Source organism: Raphanus sativus, chromosome 3, assembly GCF_000801105.2.
Source record: "Raphanus sativus cultivar WK10039 chromosome 3, ASM80110v3, whole genome shotgun sequence".
Classification (NCBI taxonomy): domain Eukaryota; kingdom Viridiplantae; phylum Streptophyta; class Magnoliopsida; order Brassicales; family Brassicaceae; genus Raphanus; species Raphanus sativus.
The window spans coordinates 5,123,678-5,146,261 of NC_079513.1; the positions used below are offsets into that span (position 1 = coordinate 5,123,678).

Here is a 22,584-nt window from a genome sequence, read left to right on the forward strand (position 1 = left end):
AGATGTACTCATTCTTGTGAGAGACTGGGAATGGTCCCATGAAATCGATCCCCCAACAGTCGAACACTTCAACTTCCAAGATGTAGTTCTGAGGCATCTCATTCTTCTTGCTTATACTCCCCATCCTTCGGCATGCATTGCATCGTGATATGAAAGCGTGGGCATCCCTGAACATAGTGGGCCACCAGAAACCGGCTTGGAGGATCTTGGAAACTGTCTTGATGGTGGCAAAGTGACCAGCATAAGAGGAACTGTAACAGTGATGAAGAATCCCTGGAATATCAGCTTCTGGAACACACTTTCTGAAGATCTCATCCTTGCCTTACCGATACATATACGGCTCATCCCAGAAGTAGTGCCTTGCTTTCCTTAGAAATTTCCTCTTCTCATTCCCAATGAACCTCAGAGGTTCCTTCTCAGCTGCCAGGAAGTTGGCAATCTCATCAAACCATGGAAGATTCAGGTACTGCTTCTGGATCACTGCAGCGAATGCTTCGTCTACGCGGAAACAGTCCTTGTTGATAGGTGACGACTGTTCCACGTTGCACAGACCAATCGCATTAGCGTATTCCATCGGTTGTTCCTCGTCAAGAACTGTCTCATCTGACACTTTCATCCTGGAGAGATGATCTGCCACTCCATTATCAACTCCTTTCTTGTCTCTTATCTCTAGATCAAATTGTTCGAGCAAGAGAATCCATCTTAAGAGCCGTGGTTTAGCATCCTTCTTCGTGAGTAGGTACTTAAGAGCCGCGTGGTTTGTGTGGACGATCACCTTCGATCCAACTAGGTAGGATCTGACCTTCTCAGAAGCGAATACGATGGCAAGGAGCTCTTTCTCTGTGGTTGCGTATCGACAATGAGCTTCATCCAAAGTTATGCTCGCATAGTATATCACGTGCAGCTTCTTGTCTTTACGCTGTCCAAGGACTGCTCCAACTGCATAGTCCCTCGCGTCTGTCATATCTCAAAGGAAGATCCCAGTCTGGAGGTTGAACAATCGGTGCACTGAGTAGAGCTCCCTTGATCGTGTGGAATGCGGCAAGGCAGTCACTGTCAAAGGCGAACTGAGCTTCTTTGCAGAGCAACCGAGTGAGTGGTCTCGCGATCTTAGAGAAGTCCTGGATGAACCTCCTATAGAAACCAGTGTGTCCCAAGAAACTCCTTATTCCCTCCACCGAAGTTGGTGGCTGCAGACTCATCAGGACCTCGATTTTTGCCTTGTCCACCTCAATGTCTTTCTCTGATATCTTGTGTCCCAGAACAATCCCATCTCTGACCATGAAGTGGCATTTCTCCCAGTTCAGCACCAGATGGCACCAGATGCTTCTCCTTGCATCGCTTCAGCACCCTACACAAGTTTGACAAACAGACATGAAAGGAGCTTCCATAGACGCTGAAATCGTCCATGAAAACCTCCATCATGTCTTCGATTAGATCAGTAAAAATCGACATCATGCAGCATTGGAAGGTCGCTGGAGCATTGCACAAGCCGAAGGGCATCCTCCTGTATGCATATGTTCCATATGGGCATGTGAACGTCGTCTTCTCCTGATTGTCTGGGTGGATGGGAATATGAAAGAAACCTGAATAACCATCTAAAAAGCAATAGTAAAGGTGGCTAGCCAATCTCTCAAGCATCTGATCAATGAAAAGAAGTGAGAAATGATCCTTGCGAGTCGCAGCATTCAACTTACGAAAATCAATGCACATGCGATGACCAGTAACTGTTCTAGTAGGGATCAATTCATTCTTTTCATTTGTTACCACAGTGATCCCACCTTTCTTAGGCACTACATGAACATGATTAACCCACTTACTATCAGAGATCGCATAGATTACACCAGCTTCTAGAAGTTTCATTATTCTTTCTTTACAACATCTTTTAGATTTGGGTTTAACCTCCTCTGATGTTCTACAGAAGTCATCGATTCATCTTCTATGTGTATTCTATGCATGCACTGATCAGGTGAAATGCTAGGTATGTCAGCTAGAGAATAACCTAATGCCTTTCGATATTTTCTCAGTTCACACAAAAGCAGAGCAGTCTCGGCATTGTTCAAGTCAGCGTTCACAATGACAGGTTATGTAGAATTGAGTCCAAGAAAAGCATACTTGAGTACCTTGGAAAGGGATTTGAGCTCTACCTTTGGATCTTTGAGCTCGCTCCATGAGTCATCGGTCTGTGCTGCCGGAACAGACGGGTTCTGAGGCGCGGTTGTTCCAGCTGATTTTCTGGGCTCGCTGTTCTCTCCCAGACTTAGATTCGCCACCATCCTCTCAATACTCCTGGCTGAATCCAGGATCTTGGCATAGGCATCAGCATCAACACTCTATAAGCTATGCTCGGCTTCAGCTCTGACTAAGGCGAGTTCAAGAGGAGATGAGAATTTCCTCAATCATTCCCTCATGCGGCTCTAACGGATCATTCCCTTCTTGGACATTGAAGGTTTGTCCATCCAGCATCGGTTTCTTGAGCATCTGATTCATCTCAAACTTCATCACAATGTCTCCAAGATGGAGATCAATCTTTCCTTGTCGGACATCAATGATAGCTCCAACAGTGCATAGGAATGGTCTGCCCAGGATCAGGGGATCCTTTGACTCTTCCTCGAGTTCCAAAACAACGAAATCGGCATGGACAAGTGTGTTCCCAACCAGAACTTGAAGATCTTCAAGGATTCCAACTGAAGACTTCACAGATCGATCAACAAACACTAGGGACATCCTGGTAGGCTTGAAGTCCGTGTATCCAAGGCGCTTAGCCACAGAATAGGGCATGAGGTTTATGCTTGACCCTAGAACAACCAGTGAGCATGAGAAGATTGTTCTCCCAATCTGAACCGAGAGGACAAATGTTTCCGGATCACCCAGTTTCTTGATCCTTTTGTTTTGGAGCACTGCACTGCATTCCTTAGAGACAATCATGAACTCGCTGTCATCAGATATCTTCCCAGAGATCAGTCCCTTCACAAAGCTACGGATGGATGGTATCATCTGGATCGCACTCATCAGAGAGAGCCTGACAGTTAGGACTTCCAGCATCTTCCTGCACTTCATCTCCTCCTTATCCTTGCGTGTAACCTTAGCCAGAACAGGGTAGGGTACCTTTGGCACATACTAACGAGCAGGGGAAGGTGCCGCAGTCGGTGGAACAACCCCAGTGGGTCGCTCTGCATCAGTCGGAACAGACTCAGTTGGTAGTTCTGCCTCTTCCTCATCTGTAGGTACAGCTTCTGGCGGTTGATCTGACTCCTTCTGCTTCCCTTTCTCAGCCGATGTGAATCTCCTGGTGTTCAGATCATGCAATTGCTTCCCACTCCTTAGAGCTACTGCATTGCACTCCTTGGGGTTCTTATCTATTTTTCCTGGGAGAGTTCCTTGCTGTCTCTTCACACTCTCAGCAGTCTGAGCAATCTGAATATCCATCTGTCTCATATGGCTTGAGAAAATTTCATACTTGGCACTCAGGTCATTGAACATATGATTCATTCTGATGTTGATGTCATTTGTGACCTGGTTCAGTGCTTTTCCCTGGATCTGCTGTCCTTGGAGCAGATGGCTCATCATTTTTGTGAGGCTCTTCATATCATCATGCAGAGCAGTCTGAGCTGGTTGTGCAGCCTACTGATTAACCGGTTGTTTCTGGCTGTGGAACTGGGCATTCTGAGCTGGGCTGAGGACAAAGGTTCTTCCCTGATTACCATACGGCCTTTGGTATCCACTGTTCTGACCATGGTTGCCTTGAGCATTATCTTGGTTACCGTCTGGCTTAGGGTTGTTGAACAGGTGGGGATTGTTCCTCACGTTAGGGTTCGGGTGATAGTTCTTGAACTGCCATCTTTGCCCATTCACATAGCTCACTTCATGTTAATCCTCAGCCGACTGATCTGCCTCTGATGTAGCTTCCGCAGTTGCTTTATCCTGAGGGGATTCTTCCATGATGAAGACCTGGTTCTGATTACTCTTAATCAGCTGATCGACTTTTGCAGAGAGCTCATCAATCTTGTTGTTGTCGATGCTGTTCACCTTCTGAGTGCGATCAGTCTCACGGTTGTTATCAGCTGAGCTTGAGGCCGTGTTCTCAATCAGTGCGAAGGCACCTTGAGTGGACTGGGTCATGAAGTCTCCATTACTGGCTGAGTTTAAAGCGTTCTTGTACTCCCAGCCTACTCCATCGTAGAACACTCCAAGCAGGTAGTCTTCCTCAAAACCATGATGTGGGCACTCTCTGCGGTAGACATTAAATCGCTCCCATGCATCACAGAACGGCTCGTCTGCTAGCTGTTTGAAGGTCGCGATCTTCTGTCTCAGAGCTACTGTCTTTGATTTCGTGTAGAAGTGACTCAAGAAAGCAGATCGAACTTGTTCCCAAGTGGTGAGTGATCCAGTAGGTAGGGAATCTAGCCAGCGAGCAGCCTTCCCATCAAGCGAGAAAGGGAACAGAGTACACTTGATGAAATCGGGTGGTACTCCATTCGCTTTAGTGAAACCACACATCTTCTCAAAGTGCTCAATATGGTCCATCGGTATTTCAGCAGGAAGTCCATTGAAGATCTTCCTTTGCACCAGACTTATCAAGGCTGGCTTGATCTCAAAGTCTTGCCTAGTGCGCGGGGGAGGGTTGATGGCAAATCGCGTAGCAGGCAGATTACGCAGTAGATTTCTCTGGCCAATCGGAACAACCTCCTCCGGTTGGTTCTGCTGATTTGCAGCGTTCAGAGCTGCTTGCTCGGCGGCAGCTTGCTGCGCTTGGATTGTTTGTTGCATCTGCTGTTTCATGAGTGCAAACGCAGCAGTGAGATCATCCTGGTGATCACCCATGTTGGTGTTCGTAGATCTCGGCTGTTGACGGTTCTGTCGTTCCAATCTGCTAGTTCTTCGTTGGTAAGCTGATGCAATGGTCCTTGTGTGTTGCTCCGAGTATGCCTACTGGTCATGCACGTGGATCATCAGCTGAAACAAAGAAATAAAAGCGAGTTAGATATCTTAGACTAGATATGAAACCGAAAAATAGAGGTAAAATCTGGTCCCCGTCGCAACGGCGCCAAAACTTGATACACTAAAAATGAATCTTTTCTACTGCCAAGTTAACAGTTGTAATTATAGTACTTGAGATTCAATTCCAGAGGACCAGCCTACACTCTTGTTCTATGAGTTCCGAAATCAAGTTAAGAAGAATATTTGGTTTTGGTTTATAAAGTGACAATAGGAAACAAGAAAACAATAGATTGATTCAATTTAACAAGAGCTAGCCTAGGGTATTTCATTGGGTGTTGAATTGGAGCCAAACAATTATTCAAGCGCGATGAAGTGCTTTCTAAAACTCGGATCACTCAGCTGGAACACTCTACTGTCATGGTAGTGATCGCTTTGCAGATCGATCTCACCATCTAACTGTCGTTGAGATGAGAATCAATTGCAAGCCTTAGAGAATAGGTCCGTTCAGTTCACTTACTACCCTAATATCTACTTTCGCTGATTAGGGATATTAAGCTCATTCAATACATGTCAAGTTATCTCCTAAGCGGTTAACTAAGTGATGAAGTTAAGATCTAACATCAAGTGATCAGATTAATGAAAGCTTTAAGAACATTATGAATGAAGAACAGTTATTAAATCGCTTATCTATGTTTAGCTCATGTCTCAACACCCTAAAAACCCTAGGCGATCAAGGTCACTACTCGATCATGATGCAAACAATCAAAGACATAAATCCTGAATAAAATTGCATAAGAACAGAGTAGAAAATAAAGGGTTCAGATGATCTTCTCTATGAGAGAATGGATTCTTCTCCCTTACAAGTTGCAGATCGCAAAAGCTAAGAGTTCTCTTGTAAAAACTAGCGTAAGTAATAAAAATAGGATATATGGCGTTTTTATATGGAGGCGCCAATAGGTAGAATAGAGATTATGGCAACATGGCTTAAATTCCCGAAATAGGAGTTTCCATATTCGTCGGGAACAATCTAGGGATCACTCCGTCTGCTTGTTCCGCTTGAGAACAGTCTCATGACTGTTCTTCTTGAGTGTTATCCGCAGGATTGCTCCAAAAAGACATCTTCTCTTCATGCACTTTCTCTTCACTCTTCTACCAACTCCAGACCTGTAAAAGATCAAAAAGGACTAGACTGACACGAGTTAGTGACTTGAAACAAATGAAAACATATATACAATGATGTGAAAAACACCATATATCACAAATACTAGAAAACCTCGGCCAAAGGTTTTTGGAGGACGTTGTAAACAAATTATTGATGAAGTTCCCAGGCTAGGATATCTTTGCATGCAATATGTCGATATGATTGCTAAATTTTAAAATACCTATATAACCAGAATCTCTTTACGAATAAAGACATAAGATCAATGTAATCGAGAGTCTTTTTGGCGTAGATCTGGCAGGAAAAAACAAGTCATGTCTGACTAATAATTTTCCGAGTTAGATTGGTTATGGTTCAAAATAAATATAAATTTGATCTTTGTGTGTGTGTGTGTGTGTGTGAGAGAGAGAGAGAGAGAGAGAGAGAGAGAGAGAGAGAGAGAGGAGAGAGAGAGAGAGAGAGAGAGAGAGAGAGAGAGAGAGAGATGTTTATTTTCTCTTATGTGATTGTGTATGTGGGTAAGGAATATATGTTTAATGATTGTGTCAAAACATGAAAAATATACATAGGAAAATTGACAAAATAATTCACAACTCACAGTATTCCATTTACTCCCCAACTTTCACTTACACCTGAATAATCTCATATTCTCATTGACTATACTATTTTAATCCCCTCAATAGTTGAGTTATGTTAGTTATATTCAATAGTTGATTTTTGATAGAACCAAAATGGCTTGTTAATATATTTTTTTCCATTTTAAAAGTTGAAATCAAAATGATTTACTTAAAATTAGGTTATTTCAAAATTATATTTGTGGGTATCTCGATTAAATGACTTACATAAGCATACATGTTTTAAATAAATTAAGAAATGAATCAAGAACTAAAAAAGCCGTCAATGTAATTTATAATTTTTAAAAATTAAAGTAAGTTCTCTTTAATCACCTTGAATCATCTAATAAATGTTAAGTTATGACCATTCATTTGGTTTGTATCACACATTAGAATGGTTATAACCATTTTGGGATATCAACTTCCATTATGGATATCTATACAAATTATTCATGACCAAGTTCCTATTACTGTCTTCTACATGGAAGATTAGTGTGTGTTTTCTAATAATGAGAAACAACTATTTAGCTCTTGATCCATTTTAAACTTTCTAAAACATATATGTTTAAGTAAACATTTTAAATCAAGATAAAATGTATAATTTGTAAGTGAGCCATTTAGTTACGTTATTCTAGTCCTCAACTTTTATACTGAAACAAACAAAAAAACTGTTATTTTGTGTTAATGAAACATTTCTATCCGTCAAAGGTAACTGTTAAACATAACTATATGATTGAATTTTCACAAAACATTCTAAAATGATTTGGTAACCAAAAATATAATATTTATTTATGTCTAACTAAAAGAAGAAAATTAAAATAGTGCGTTTGTGAGCTGGAAAATTTTCCGTTTAAATGAGAAAGTTGATGTTCTCAATATTTATCATAAACCAGTCTCCACATTATTCCACTAAGTAGCAATCACTGAACACATCTTTGTGATCAACATTAGGTTTCTCCAACCACCCAATTTCATATGTGCATATCTGAATGTAAAAAAATCATTCTCACCCATCTCATAATTAGCATTTTATGAGCCCTACCACCTCACCTAGAGTTTGAGGAGATTTCCGATTTACTATTTCTTGTTTTTTAGAGGTCGTTCTAGTAGAGATCTTAGGCTATGAGTGTTTACAGCATTCAAAAGAAACGCATTGCGGGACAAAAAAATATGTCGCCATTCATCTATTTTTGTGTTTCTGATTTTATAAATAAAATAATAATAAATTAAAAAGAAAAAGTCAAGCGGGAAAGAGCAGAAGACGGACCGCACCTAGATACGAAAGGAGTGTCATATGGTGTTGTCTGTTAAATAGACCCTTGTCAATGAAATTATTTATACTCTTTTTAATTTTTTTAAAAACACAAATGCTATCAATATAATATACATAATTTAAAGTCTAAATATGTATCATATAGTTAATAACATTAATTATGCTAAAGTATTTATATTTATCAAATAATTATAAATTTACTTTAAAATGATATTAAATACTACAATCTATTTAATTTTGTTTAAACAACAAATGGTGCAATTTTGACTCTATTCACATTAACAATAAAATTTCAGTAGTGAAATATGAAATATATTTTTAAATAAAATATATATTAAAAATTATATTAGTATTATTTTAGTTTGTAAAATATAAATATATTATATAATTCAGGTACCTATTCGGTTCCCGGTGCAATTTCGGGTTGGTTCTCTTTTAGGTTCCAGTTCGGTTCCGACTTTCCAGTTCTAGAGATATAGGATTCACTAGTATAATTGATGGGATCCAAACTCAACCGAGTCTCGTTTTTTGGTTTACTTCGATTTGTTTCCGGATACATGTGCATTCCTAGTTGCAGTTTTGAAATTTGAAAATACACTATTTTAGATGAGGAAATATTTGAATATGATTTGTAAGGTTTTTCAGATATATGATATATATTTATAAATTATAATTATAATATTTTATCACTGATATCTTAATTATATTTTTAAAAAAAATAAATAAAAATGTTTTCTGATAATTTAATTTAATTTTGTTTAAAGACAAATAGCACAATTATAATTTTTTTAAAATAAAATAATTTGCTATACATCTAGTAATAGCATATTAAATTTCAAATTGATATAAATAAAATAATTTTAAAAATAAAAGAGTATACCTGATTTTTTAGTTGTAAAAATAAATATATTATATGTATCCCGTTGTTACACTATTTATTTTACATGTCACCATTCATACTTTGTTTTGAACCGCTTCTTTAGATGAACTGCCGTTGTTCCGCATCATGCATTTCTCTTATATAAACCTTAGTCAAACCGTACCGTAGTATCCAATCCGCTTGTCCTGCATCACTCAAACCATTGTTACCTTTCGGAGCCTTAGTTGAGTATGTTTTTTTTTCCTACCCAAGACATCATATTTTTAGAATAAGGAAATTTAATCATTTCAAAAGCAGTAATTATTTGGTATAAATGCAAAAATTAGATGTCAGATCTCCCCATGCCTCCTTGTTTTGATGGTGCCATACTGAAAAGTGACAACGACCAGAAAAAATAATTATTTGAATTTTTTTCCTGAATAAGTTTGTACCAATCTATAAGAATAACCCATTTTAGTCTCATTTATAAATGACTATTAGCTTGATTGGAAAAATTTCACTTTTACCACATTAATGATACCATTAATCATGTTTACCTTTATTAAAGGGACATTTTCAAAAAAACATTATTCATTAAAGAGGCAAAATACTCTTATAATCTTCTTTTATAGATATATAAATATAAATATTATTTAAAAATAAAAAATATTTTTGTAGTTTTTTATTTTTAACTTTAAATTCGAATTTTATAAATATATTTGAATGTATTTTTATTATTTTTTAATTTTGTCTTTTTCAATTTTTCTTTTACAAATTTGAAAATTATTTTTGAATCTATTTTAAGAAACTTTTATAAAAATTAGGTATTTATTTATATATTTAGTTAAACCCTAAACTCCACATTCCAAAACCTAAATTCTCAACTCTAAACCCTAAGTCTAGATTAGTTAACACTAGGGTTATAAGTGTTTATTTACCTCTTTAAAAATGAGGGTAAATTTGGTTAAGGTAAACATGAAAAGTGGTATTAACAATAGGGTAGTTTTGGTAATTTCTCTTGATTTATATAGTTTTATTTGTGGGAAATTTTCAGTTCTTTAACAAATTTTCTACCACTTTCAAAATCTAGGATAACCATTTTCATAAATACATTAAGTTTGTGATTAAAAAGAATAAACTAACCTTTCTAAATCATTTAAAATGTTTTAAATAATTTATAAAACATTTGTATGTCAATCCCACCCCGGCCCGTAAATACTAAACCCTAAACAAGAATCATTAATCCCTAAATCCAAATGTTAGGTATTTTTGATTGATTGTATTTTTGAAAAGTAGAAGCCAATTTATGGTATTTCAAGCAATTTCACTTTATTTTTCATTTACATTTTTCTTGAATTTATTTTTTTCATAATTGGCAATTTTATTTAATATATGATTATCAAACCTGGTAAAAGTAAAAGAAAATCAAATCTATGTTTTTCTTATAAGATTAATTCAAAGGGAAAACATCAATCCCATTGATTTCGTTGGCTAGTTTTCATTTCCACCTTCAATTTTATTTATATTTCTTCTGATTAATTTCAATATCTATTTTTATCCATTTTAAGGGTATTTATTCTGAATTGTTGGCAAAGAAGAATATTGTATTTCATAGGAGTGTAAGACAAACAATAAGAATTTCCTCATTTTCAGCCATGAGACACAGTGTTATGCTAGTGGTTTCTTGTGTTCTCACATTTCTCATTTTAAATAATGTTAAAGGTAATTTTGTATTATCTAGTGTTTATCTAAATAATTTTACAATCTACTAATCTTTTGAGGTTGATATAAGCAGTAGAGGTGGAAGCCGCCATGAAAAAGCTTTTCTGCAAAACATTACCAAGCAATTATGAGGGAACATGCGGAAAAAATGGAATTAATGTATGTGTAGAGGGGGTAAAAAAGATGATTGTAACAAATACTGGAGGAAAACCTTTGCCAAAAGGTTTTGGAGTACAATGTACCAAATGTATTGATGATCCTCCCAAGCCAGGTTATATTCGCATGCATCAATGTGAATGTCGATATGATTGCTAAAACAGCTATAGGAATAATCTCTTTACTAATAAAGACATGAGATCAATGTAATCGAGATTTTTTGGCGTATATCTGGCAGGAAAAACAGCTCATGTCTTACTAATAATTTTCCGAGTTAGATTTGTTATGGGTCAAAATAAATATAAAGTTGATCTAATAATATCCAAATTCTAGTTACATTCTAATTACCTTTTTAACACTGAATACATTCTAATTACCTTATATATACATATATGTGTGGTTGTGTGTGGGGGAGAGAGAGAGAGAGAGAGAGAGAGAGAGAGGAGAGAGAGAGAGAGAGAGAGAGAGAGAGAGAGAGAGAGAGAGAGAGAGAGAGAGAGAGAGAGAGAGAGAGAGAGAGAGAGAGAAGAGAGAGAGAGAGAGAGAGAGAGAGAGAGAGTTTATTTTCTCTTATGTAATTGTGTAGGTAGGTAAGGAATATTGGTTAATGAATGTATCAAACATGAAACATATACATAGCAAAATTGACAAAATAATTCACAACTTTCAAATTTAAGACAAAAAGATCTGAACTCACAGTATTCAATTTTACTCCCCAACTTTCACTTAAACCTGTATAATCTCATATTTTCATTGACTATGCTATTTCAGTCCCGTCAATAGTTGATTTATGTTAGTTATATTCAACAGTTGATTTTTGATAGAACCAAAATGGCTTGTTAAGATTTTTTTTCCATTTAAAACTTTGAGAATGAAAATGACTTACTTAAAATTGGGTTATTTAGAAATTGTATCTATGTTATCTCGATTAAATGACTTACTTAAGCATATATGTTTTAAATAAGATAAAGAAATGAACCAGGAACTAAAAAGTCTGCTCAATGTAATTCATAATTTTAAAACAAGTTTAAAGTAAGTTCTCTTTGTTCACATGTTTCAATTTATGACCATTCATTTGGTTTGTATCACACATTAAAGTGGGTTATAAACATTTTGGGATATCAACCTCTGTTACTGATATCTATAAAAAATATTCATGACCAAGTTCCCATTTTTTGTCTTCTAAGATTAGTGTGCGTTTCTAATAATGAGAAACAAATATTTAGCTCTTGATCCATTTTAAATTTATTTAAAATATATATGTTTAAGTAAACATTTAAAATAGAGATAAAAGCTATAATTTGTAACTGAGCAATTTAGTTACATTATTCTAGTCCTCAACCTTTATACTGAAAAAAAACAAACAAAAAACTGTTAATTTTTTGTTGATCAAACATTTCTATCCGTCAAAGAACCAATTATTTCCAGAACAATGATACAGTTTAGCAGACCATTAAGTAACCTTTGAAGAACACTAAATCTAAAAACAGAATTACTCAAACATAATCATAGTAAACATAATGATAGTCTAACTAAATTGCATAGATAAGTAAAAGAAACAAAGTAGAGAAACAAATGGAGTTCAAGATCATTTCTCTGAAGGGATTCAGATATCTCTCCAGTCCTAAGCTCTCTCTCCTAGAATAATATGAAGTGTACGTTATACAACTGTTGAAACCCTAATGAATAGTGTAATATGCTGCCAGGGACTTGTTGTGAAATTACTCGAATTTCTGAGTAAAACTTGTAATTTCCTTAATTGATCATTAAACTCATGGATTGAAGGGATTTGGATCGACCCATTTGAATGGCATCAATCGACACTTCTTGTAAGAACAGACTCCAACTTCAAGCTTTCAGGAGAGCTTTCCTCAAAGCTCCAAAATGATCTAAAAGCTCCAAAATGATCTAAAATCTCAAATCACGTGCAATTTGTATTGAGACCTAAACATACTCTAAAATAACTCTAAATGCATATAAAACTCTTTAGAATTGGTTTATATCATAGCTAAAAACTGGTAAAAGCCATGACATATTAATTACTCCAGACTTATCATTTGCTTGCCCTCAAGCAAAACATAGAATGAACCTGCGGAAATAGTTTTAAAACCCAGAGACTCACATATATTTAAAGCTAATACCATCCCCTTTACAAAGTTGCAAGGCACATTAAATTGGTGCCAACTTTAGAGGCAATTTCATGTACTAACCCTTAGCTTAGCAACGTATTTACTATGTATTTTACCTCATTTATGCCATAGTATATGTTTTATTTATAGTATTCATATTATATTTGAAGTCTATTATATAGTTTTACAGGTTTAGGTACATTCTGTAGTATTGTGGAGTTATGGAGCTTAAATGGAGGTAAACCCGTAGCTGTTAAAATGGAGAGAAGACTGAGTCGAAACCCAGAAGGAAGTGTCGGTCAACACACATCCTTGGTTTCGATCAACACCCGATGTGAGAAAGCCTTGCGAACCAAGATCAATCATTGGATCCAGAAGACTTCAGAAAATTACAAGAATGCTCTTGATGAGTTTTGACCTAAAATATATATTATGCCAATTTAGGTAAGAGAGAGACATATTAGGTTTTATTATTCTTAGAAGATTTTTTAAGGTTTTGGAGAGAAGATCCAAGAACTCTTTCAGAGTATTGTATTGGAACTCTGGTTTTTTCTATCTATAATCTAGTTATGCAATCATTTTGTTTATCTTTGTGTCTTACTTGATTATGTCCGAGTAGATATCTTGTTAGACTTAGGGTTTAATATGGTAATGATGAATTGTTGATATTAGAACTGTTAAGGTGATTATCTAGAATCTGTGGGAACCGAAATTCGCACTGTCGATTTTTATTAAGTAAATCGGAGAAAGCTAAGTAAACCTAACTTTCCCTGAAGGTCCGGATTCTCTGCGACAACCAACGACAAGTGATCAAATAAATGCGGAAAGGTTTTATTAAGATTTGAGACTGGACCTTGAGGAAGGCTGCCTACGTACCCCTTTCGAGGATCAAGTCGGATGTAGTTCAGTTGGAAGGTTTGAACAAGAGATCGAACTGCCTGGCGGAGTTCGTCTAGTACGAGCGTTAGTCATAGAAACAGGCCTGTCGAGAATAATGCCTAGGGTTTCTATGTGCGGAACTCTAAGTAAAAGGATTGTTAGATCCTTCCGAGAGAGACATGAAGTCTGCGGACAAGATGAAAATAGAACGAGAGGCGGCCGGACGTTCTAGGTCCTGCCTTGCTAGTCTACCGCCTAAATTCTAAGTTCTTAAGCTAACATGAGCTCTCTAGGTCTCCAATCTCAGATTTGCTTTCCCTCTAGGATTTTTGCTCTTCCCTTCTTCCTCTCCCAAAGCTCCTTTATATACTCCTTCTTATGACGGTCTATTCTCCTTCTGGGCCGCAAGGCGGGCTTTTTTCCATTTTCGTCGGCCTTCATGTTTATCGGGAAACTTGACATTTATCTTCGGGAAACTTGACATTTATCCTTCCGGAAATTTAACATTTATCTTGTTACGTAAAGATAAACGTAAATCGTCGTATCTATCTCGGATAATGGTAAACGGATTGTCCGATCGCGTTTGGTCCCTTTCGGGCCGTCTCTAGGACTTCCGTTGTTTTCTACGATTTCCTCAAAAGTTCTTCATTCGTTCGTAGAGTTGAGATGAGTGGTGTCTTAAGATAACCATCTCTGTTTTGTACGAAGAATTTATCTTCCTTCCCGTTGATATCTTACGAGTTTCCGAAGTGTTTCCGACGATCTTAGTTTGGAGTAAGAACCGGAGTTTCGTACGTGGAATCTCAATGATTTGTCCTGCGAGGACTTGGGAAAGACTCGAAGTACAGACTTCTGACGGCCGGAGCCTGGGACCTGTGTACCGGAGATTGTTGTCCGAAGATCCGAGCCAGCACGGGGCTAGCCGCCCGGCGGCCACGGCCAGCACCGGGCTAGCCGCCGCCGGCTACGGCCAGCACGGGGCTAGCCGCCCGGCGGCCACGGCCAGCATGGGCGCTAGCCGCCGGCGGCTACGGCCAGCACGGGGCTAGCCGCCCGGCGGCCCGCCGGCGGCCACGGCCAGCGGGCGCTAGCCGCCGGCGGCTACGGCCAGCACGGGGCTAGCCGCCCCGGTGGCCACGGCCAGCACGGGGGCTAGCCGCCCGGCGGCCACGGCCAGCACGGCGCTAGCCGCCGGCGGCTACGGCCAGCACGGGGGCTAGCCGCCCGGCTACCGGCCGTGGCCGGCACGGGGGCTAGCCGCCGCGGCGGCCACGGGCCAGCACGGGGGCTAGCCGCCGGCGGCCACGGCCAGCACGGAGGCTAGCCGCCGGCGGCTACGGCCAAGGCCCGGGGTCGGCTGCTCGGTTCCTTCGGTTTACGGGTGTTCGTGTTTGTTTTTTGGAGGGTTTTTCGTATGACAAATAGACTTAGCCGTTGATTTCGAGATAACCGTTTTGACCCCAACAGTTAGCCCCCAGCATGCAAGATGCGGGAGCGATTTTGTGTGCGGAAGATTTGAAAATCGAAATTTTCGGCTAGGAATAATTTATTCCGAAAAACTCTACCACCTTTGATTTCTTATAAGTAGCACCCCATCCCCTCTCATTTTTCACTCACTCTCCTCTTTTCAAATTTCAGAAAATATGGCTTCCTCTCTAAATGAAAAGAAAGATTCCGATGTCGAAATGAGTGAAGCTAACCAAGCCTCGCCGGCGCAGGATGCTCCTGCCCTTACGCAGACATTCGTCGAGGGGTTCAGTTCTTTTCAGGACAAGATGGAGCGACGCCGTGCTGAGATGGAGTCTAGCGTGGCAGGTCCTAGTGCTACTTCCGTTCCGAATTTTGTGGCTCCGACTCTCGGATCCGATGTCGCTTTAACTCCGGATCCTGCGGTTCTGGCTCTTGGACCCGACGTTACTCCAGTCCTGATCTCTACAATTCCAGCCTCTGGATCCGATGTCCCTTTGCCTGCTGGAGAAATTGTCGTTCCGGAGCAAGCACCTGATGTCCAGGCTCGTCCTGAGGGCTCCCCTTTCGCGCCGATAGTGGTTTCGGAGGATGCGGTGGAAGTCATGCCTCCTCCTCCAGAAAAGAAGAGGGAGATCGTCTTGGGACTTCCCGCGTCCAACGCTGTTCCACCATCGAAGGGACGTTCAAGAGCTGGGGCTGCCGGATCAGCGAAGAGGAAAAGGTGTACTAAGAGTGAGGAAGGCGAGGTTTCGGCGAAACTATCGCAACATCGCTCCAAGGTATTTCGTGAAACCCCTTTTCTTTTGTTGACTCCTTGATTCTCACCTTCTCTCGTGTGATCAGTTTGTGTCGTTGATCGACGGGATGCTTGGCGATTGCGGACTGGAGGTCACACGTTTGTCCAAGGAGCTGGATTCGTCGCGGGAAACTTTGAAGCGCACCGAGGCTGTGCTTCAATCGATTGAGAGCACTCATGCTGCCCAGACGTCGACGCTCGAAGCTAGGATCAGCGATCTCGAGCGTGATCTGGGAAAGACTGTGAGCTCGCTGCTCAAGGCGAAGGAGGAGAAGAAGAGCAAGTCCTCGGAAGTTCGACGTCTTAAGAGGCGGATTCAGCGCTTCGAGGAGATGGGAGTTTGCACTGCGACGGAGCTTGCCGGCCCGTCATCCTCGGGTACCCTGGTCCCGAGTTCGGAAATTCCAGAGGTCTCAGGATGCTGGAATCGTTGCGGACAAGGGCGGTGAGGAGGTCGGCGAGGGCGATGGCGAGGCTGTTCCTGCTTCGGGTGAGTCGGAGAATGAAGGCGGTGTTCCGGAGGACGCCTAGGTTGATCGATCCCTGAGGGGATTTTTATTTTGATTGTATTTCGGCCGTTGGTTGGCCATTATGTATGATTTCGGGACTGGCCGTTGGTGGCTTTGAGTCCCTGCCCTTTTTAGGGCGTTGTATTGAACTCGCGGTATGCGTTTATAAAATATTTTGCGTTTAGAACTTCTGTTTGTCGAAGTTAGAGGGGCAGGGTGTGAGTTGTCGTCTCATTCCTGCCTCCCTGACGATCACCGTATCCGTAGTTTGTACAAAGCGAGATTTTCCTGCGGTTTACGATTTACGCGAAAATTCGTGAAAACGTACAGACTTGAGTGAAGAGACAAGTTTTGGGATCTCGCGTCGTTGACGCTTTGCCTATGAGATGTTAAGATACCAGCAAGGCTGGGTTTAGGGCAAGACCTAGGTTTACTCTCAGACTGAGGCTGTGCGATGACAAATCGGCTTTCGTTTTGCCTGTTTGTGATTTTAACCTGATTCGTACCGTTTTAAAATCCGCGAAGTGGTATCGGCTTATATGATTTGTCTGGGCACGAATCGAGCTACTTCCTTTACGAAGTGCTGAACCAAATTTGGATTTTTTGTATAGCGCGCTATGGGATCCTTGTCGGATGTAAAAGAGCCTACCCTTAGGTGGCTTGTCTGTTTAGGACGTTAGAGTTCGTTTGTTGTGATCAGCAACAACGATATGATGCCGTTTAGAAGGCGTATGAAGGTTTTAATCGAAAAACGAATGTTCAGGCACGAAGCGACGTCTCGCAGTGCTTTGAAGTTTGTTTTTCTTATGCCATAAAGGACTATGGGCTTTTAGAAATCGCGGAATGTTTCCGGGCGATAGTTTATGATTTATTTGGTGGATACTGGATCCATTGTTGAGGCCGTTTAGCGATTGGCGAGTTTGTTTGCGAAGAGTTTCGAAAATTCGGTTTCTGTGTTTGTAAAGAGTTTCGAAAATCCGGTTTCTTCAAAAAACGTGGGATTATACAAGCATACACATTTCAAATGTGTACGAGTTAATTTTCCCTTGTGCCGCATTTCAAATGTTCGCGGGCTTGGAGATGTTTTGCGAATGTCCGTAGTCAGAAACTGTTGTTTCAGTTTGGACGTGCAAGTTATAAAATTTTGATCGAGGAATTAGGACCAGGGGTCGCGTATATTTGACCCAGGGAGAAGCGTCTACCTTCGCTTTGCTTCGCGAAGTGTTGGCCTTCCGGGATTTTAAGGACGACTCGTATAACTCTTGGAGCTTTGTCACGAGTGTTTCTTTTCATGCTTTGTTTACGGGGCGTATAGAACTTAATCAGTCGATGTTAAGTTCAAATTTTTCCGTTAACCGTATGGCTGTTAGGACTGATTTTATTACGAGAAATTTATCGCATGATTTCCGCTTTTGGGCTATGCGACAGAGTTGCTCGCGTAATGGTCACTTGGCGTTTTATGACAAATCGTGGATTATCGTTTGGCCCTTAAGTGATTGGAGCGGCGATCGTTCAGCTGTTTTGTCTTGGCGTGAAGGCTGTGTTCAGCCGTTTAACCAAGGAGTTGGTAAACGATCAGACCGCGATCCTTTCGCATTAAGGTCATATTGGTTCACGATTGTCCTTAATGGTGATGCCGAATTCAGGTCCGGACTTTATGGAAAGACGTAGTTGGCCGAGGGCCGAATAGAGTTCGTCGAGATAGACATGCCAATCATAGCGGAGTTTTCCAAGTTATGGGTGATGGCTTTTCGAAACGATTTTCCACTTTAGGTTTCAGTTATACGATAGATGCTTCGTATAAAGTTTCCTTTGGTCGCATGAAAATTGTTTCATTTTATCCGAGGAAATAAAGTTTAAGGAATCGACGAAGAACACGTTCGGATTCAGTTTTGGGTTATTTCCTGCTTGGACGTAATTTTCCGTATTGCGATGTCGTTTTGCATGAGACCGATCTTGGTTTTCCTTATGCTGTTTTTGTGTAACATGTTTATACGAAAGTAATGGATGACCGGTTTCATGAAGATAGAAAATCGCAGATAGTCAAAGTAGTCTTGTTTCCGTGGTTTACACGGGAAATGTTTCCACTTTGATTTCGTTTTTTGGCGAAAGTTGCTTCGGGTTACTCATGAAGTTTTACCGAAGGTTATTTCGTTAATTTTGTAGCTCACCGTCGTGCCATTAGTCTCACGGAAGCGGAAAGAGTATGCCAAGGATGCGCGGCGATCGTTTCTCGGTTTTTCGAGAGATTAGATCGGTTTGCGCGTTCTGCCTAGACAGTCAAGGAACAATAGAACGAAACTGGAAGAAAATGCCTAAGACTTAGCTTGCTAGACTATCCACCTAGGTTCTAAGTTCCCTAAATTTTACGGCAGTTTACAAGACGTTCCCATTCCTTTCCTACGAAAAAATTAAAACCTTGATAAAATTTTCTAAGTCGGACGTACCTTAGTCTCATTGATTACTCGAGATTGCCTCATGTCCGTTCCTCTTTGTCTTCTACCGTTTCATTGTCAAAGGTCTTCAATAAGTCTGATACTGAATCGAGAATCGATTTTTGATGAAACCTGAAGGAACAGTGCAGAATCGTTGCAGAATCGTTGAAGCAAAGGGAGGAGAAGTAGGCGAAACTCGAAGAAGGCTAAGGTGGGTAGACAAGTGAAAACGAATGGCAAGATGTCACTTGAGTGGGGCTTCTTGTTTCGTCAAGCTATGAGCGAACTGGTCAGGTCAAGAAGCTTACGATCTTGTTATACTTCACGAATGATGTTTCGTAAAATATTGCTGAGCTTTTATTTAACGAGAGTTATTCAACAAAATGTTATCGAGTTAATTTTACGGAAATTGTTTCGTAAAATTAGTTTGGATAATATTTGGGTCAATCTTTACGAGGATTGGCCGTGCTTGACGAATGTTTTGTTGCCCGGCGACCAGCGCAGCACGGGCGCGTTAGCCGCCCGGCGCCTAGAGGCAGCACGGGCGTGCTAGCCGCCCGGCGCCTAGGGACAGCACGGGCGTGCTAGCCGTCCGGCGCCTAGGGACAGCACGGGCGTGCTAGCCGCCCGGGACTGTGCTTCCTCGCGGGACCTGCCTGTTTTTTCTCGTTTTAAAGGTTTCTCGATCGACACTTAGTCTCTCGAGGTTTCTTTAATTGTTTTTCCGAGACTTTTGGACATTGATTCCAGCAAGGAATTGTTTCTTAGAACGTTGTTGACCTTTTATTTTGCGAGAGTTATTTCACAAAATGTTGTCGAATTAATTTTACGGGAACTGTTTTGTAAAATGTTGTCGAGTTTAATCATGCAAAAGCTGTCTCGTGAAATATTTTCGAGAATTTATTTTACGAAAGGTGTCCCGTAAAATGTTATCGAATTTTAGCATTAGAAACGCTGATTGGTAACCCGATCAGTCGTGCTTTCTGTTTCATGAGTAATCTGGGGTTTCTCCGCGATTTCCAGGAGAACAAGTCTTTATTTTTCCGGGAAATTCTAAAAAACATTTCCAGTCGAAAATCTACTCGGTAATCAGACCGTCATATCAGCCTTGGGCTCGATCCTACCTAAAATCGTATGTGGGTCGTTTAGCCGTGATTCGGGCCCCTTTTGGGCTGTCTTGGGACTTAGACGTTTTTACGATTTTTCTTTAGAAAAAGCCGTTGATGTGACGCTGGTTTTTCCGAAAGGATTTCAATTCCCCGTATAGTTAAGGCAACTGGTGTTCAAGCTAACCATAGCCGTTTTATACGGCAGGCAGGAATCCGTCTCCACTACCAAGTCTTTTATGAATTTTCCCGAAGTCTTTCTTCGATAATCCCAACGAGGGGGGTTGTGTCCATGGACCCGAGGACCATGTTGCAGGAACTTGGACGGGGTGCATGGTTGATAGGACCCGAACTTGGTTGGGATGGTCCGTTCTCGGGACGTTTGTCTTATATAACCGTTTGCATAAGCGTTGGTCGTAGGAGCAGTCACTGCTGAAGTTGTTTTACCAGCGTCGATGTGAGCTGCGAGTTTGTCTTTCATATTTCCAGACATTACTTTGATCAAGCATTTTGCGGCCGTAAGAGTAAGAGTAATCCGTCCCCCCCTCCTTCTAGCGCCAAACTGTGGGAACCGAAATTCGCACTGTCGATTTTTATTAAGTAAATCGGAGGAAAGCTAAGTAAACCTAACTTTCCCTGAAGGTCCGGATTCTTTGCGACAACCAACGACAAGTGATCAAATAAATGCGGAAAGGTTTTATTAAGATTTGAGACTGGACCTTAAGGAAGGCTGCCTACGTACCCCTTTCGAGGATCAAGTCGGACGTAGTTCAGTTGGAAGGGTTTGAACAAGAGATCGAACTGCCTGGCGGAGTTCGTCTAGTACGAGTGTTAGTCATAGAAACGGGCATGTCGAGAATAATGCCTAGGGTTTCTATGTGCGGAACTCTAAGTAAAAGGATTGTTAGATCCTTCTGAGAGAGACATGAGTCTGCGGACAAGATGAAAATTGAACGAGAGGCGGCCGGACGTTCTAGGTCCTGCCTTGCTAGTCTACCGCCTAAATTCTAAGTTCTTAAGCTAACATGAGCTCTCTAGGTCTCCAATCTCGGATTTGCTTTCCCTCTAGGATTTTTGCTCTTCCCTTCTTCCTCTCCCAAAGCTCCTTTATATACTCCTTCTTATGACGGTCTATTCTCCTTCTGGGCCGCAAGGCGGGCTTTTTTCCATTTTCGTCGGCCTTCATGTTTATCGAGAAACTTGACACTTATCTTCAGGAAACTTGACATTTATCCTTCCGGAATTTAACATTTATCTTGTTACGTAAAGATAAACGTAAATCGTCGTATCTATCTCAGATAATGGTAAACGGACTGTCCGATCGCGTTTGGTCCCTTTCGGCCGTCTCTAGGACTTCTGTTGTTTTCTACGATTTCCTCGGAAGTTCTTCATTCGTTCGTAGAGTTGAGATGAGTGGTGTCTTAAGATAACCATCTCTGTTTTGTACGAAGAATTTAAGATCTTCATTCCCGTTGATATCTTACGAGTTTCCGAAGTGTTTCCGACGCTCTTAGTTTGGAGTAAGAACCGGAGTTTCGTACGCGGAATCTCAATGATTTGTCCTGCGAGGACTTGGGAAAGACTCGAAGTACAGACTTCTGACGGCCGGAGCCTGGGACCTGTGTACCGGAGATTGTTGTCCGAAGATCCGAGCCAGCACAGGGCTAGCCGCCCGGCGGCCACGGCCAGCACGGGCGCTAGCCGCCGGCGGCTACGGCCAGCACGGGGCTAGCCGCCCGGCGGCCACGGCCAGCACGGGCGCTAGCCGCCGGCGGCTACGGCCAGCACGGGGCTAGCCGCCGGCGGCCACGGCCAGCACGGGCGCTAGCTGCCGGCGGCTACGGCCAGCACGGGGGCTAGCCGCCCGGCAGCCACGGCCAGCACGGGCGCTAGCCGCCGGCGGTTACGGCCAGCACGGGGGCTAGCCGCCCGGCTGCCGGCCGTGGCCGGCACGGGGGCTAGCCGCCCGGCAGCCACGGCAAGCACGGGGGCTAGCCGGCCGGCGGCTACGGCCAAGGCCGGGGTCGGCTGCTCGGTTCCATAGGTTTACGGGTGTTCGTGTTCGTTTTTCGGAGAGTTTTTTTTGTATGACAAATAGACTTAGCCGTTGATTTCGAGATAACCGTTTTTGACCCCAACAGAATCCTTCACAGAATTAGGTCATATTGCTTTTAGTCTAGAGTAGTTAACTAGAATCATGATCTAGGAGTTGACAATTGCGTGAGTAGGCTCAAACTTGATAGCAATTCTGTTGAGCTAGGTTGTTAGAAACGAGCTATGGTTATCTGGTTAAATCGACTTAGTGAACTTATCGATCTGAACATTAACACCTGTTCCAAAGCGTATCGATCGACACCCTATAAGTGTATTGATCTACACTCTTTCTCTATCGCATCTGAAAGTATGGTACATGCTAAGGTGTTTTTAGGTCGGATCTTTGTATATACTACGGAACAACAAACAAACAAGAGGCAGAGACTGAAAGTGATATTTTATTAATCATATGAAAGGAACTACAACGTTTGGTATATAAACC

The 22,584-nt window shown here is 41.2% G+C and overlaps 1 non-coding gene across 1 annotated transcript; it reads left to right on the top strand.

Annotated features, from left to right (window-relative positions):
- The first annotated feature begins 4,210 nt into the window (after window positions 1–4,210).
- On the top strand, window positions 4,211–4,317 carry LOC130510238 (small nucleolar RNA R71). The gene has a single exon (XR_008943918.1). It is a non-coding gene; the product is annotated as a small nucleolar RNA R71 (small nucleolar RNA).
- Window positions 4,318–22,584: the final 18,267 nt, after the last annotated feature.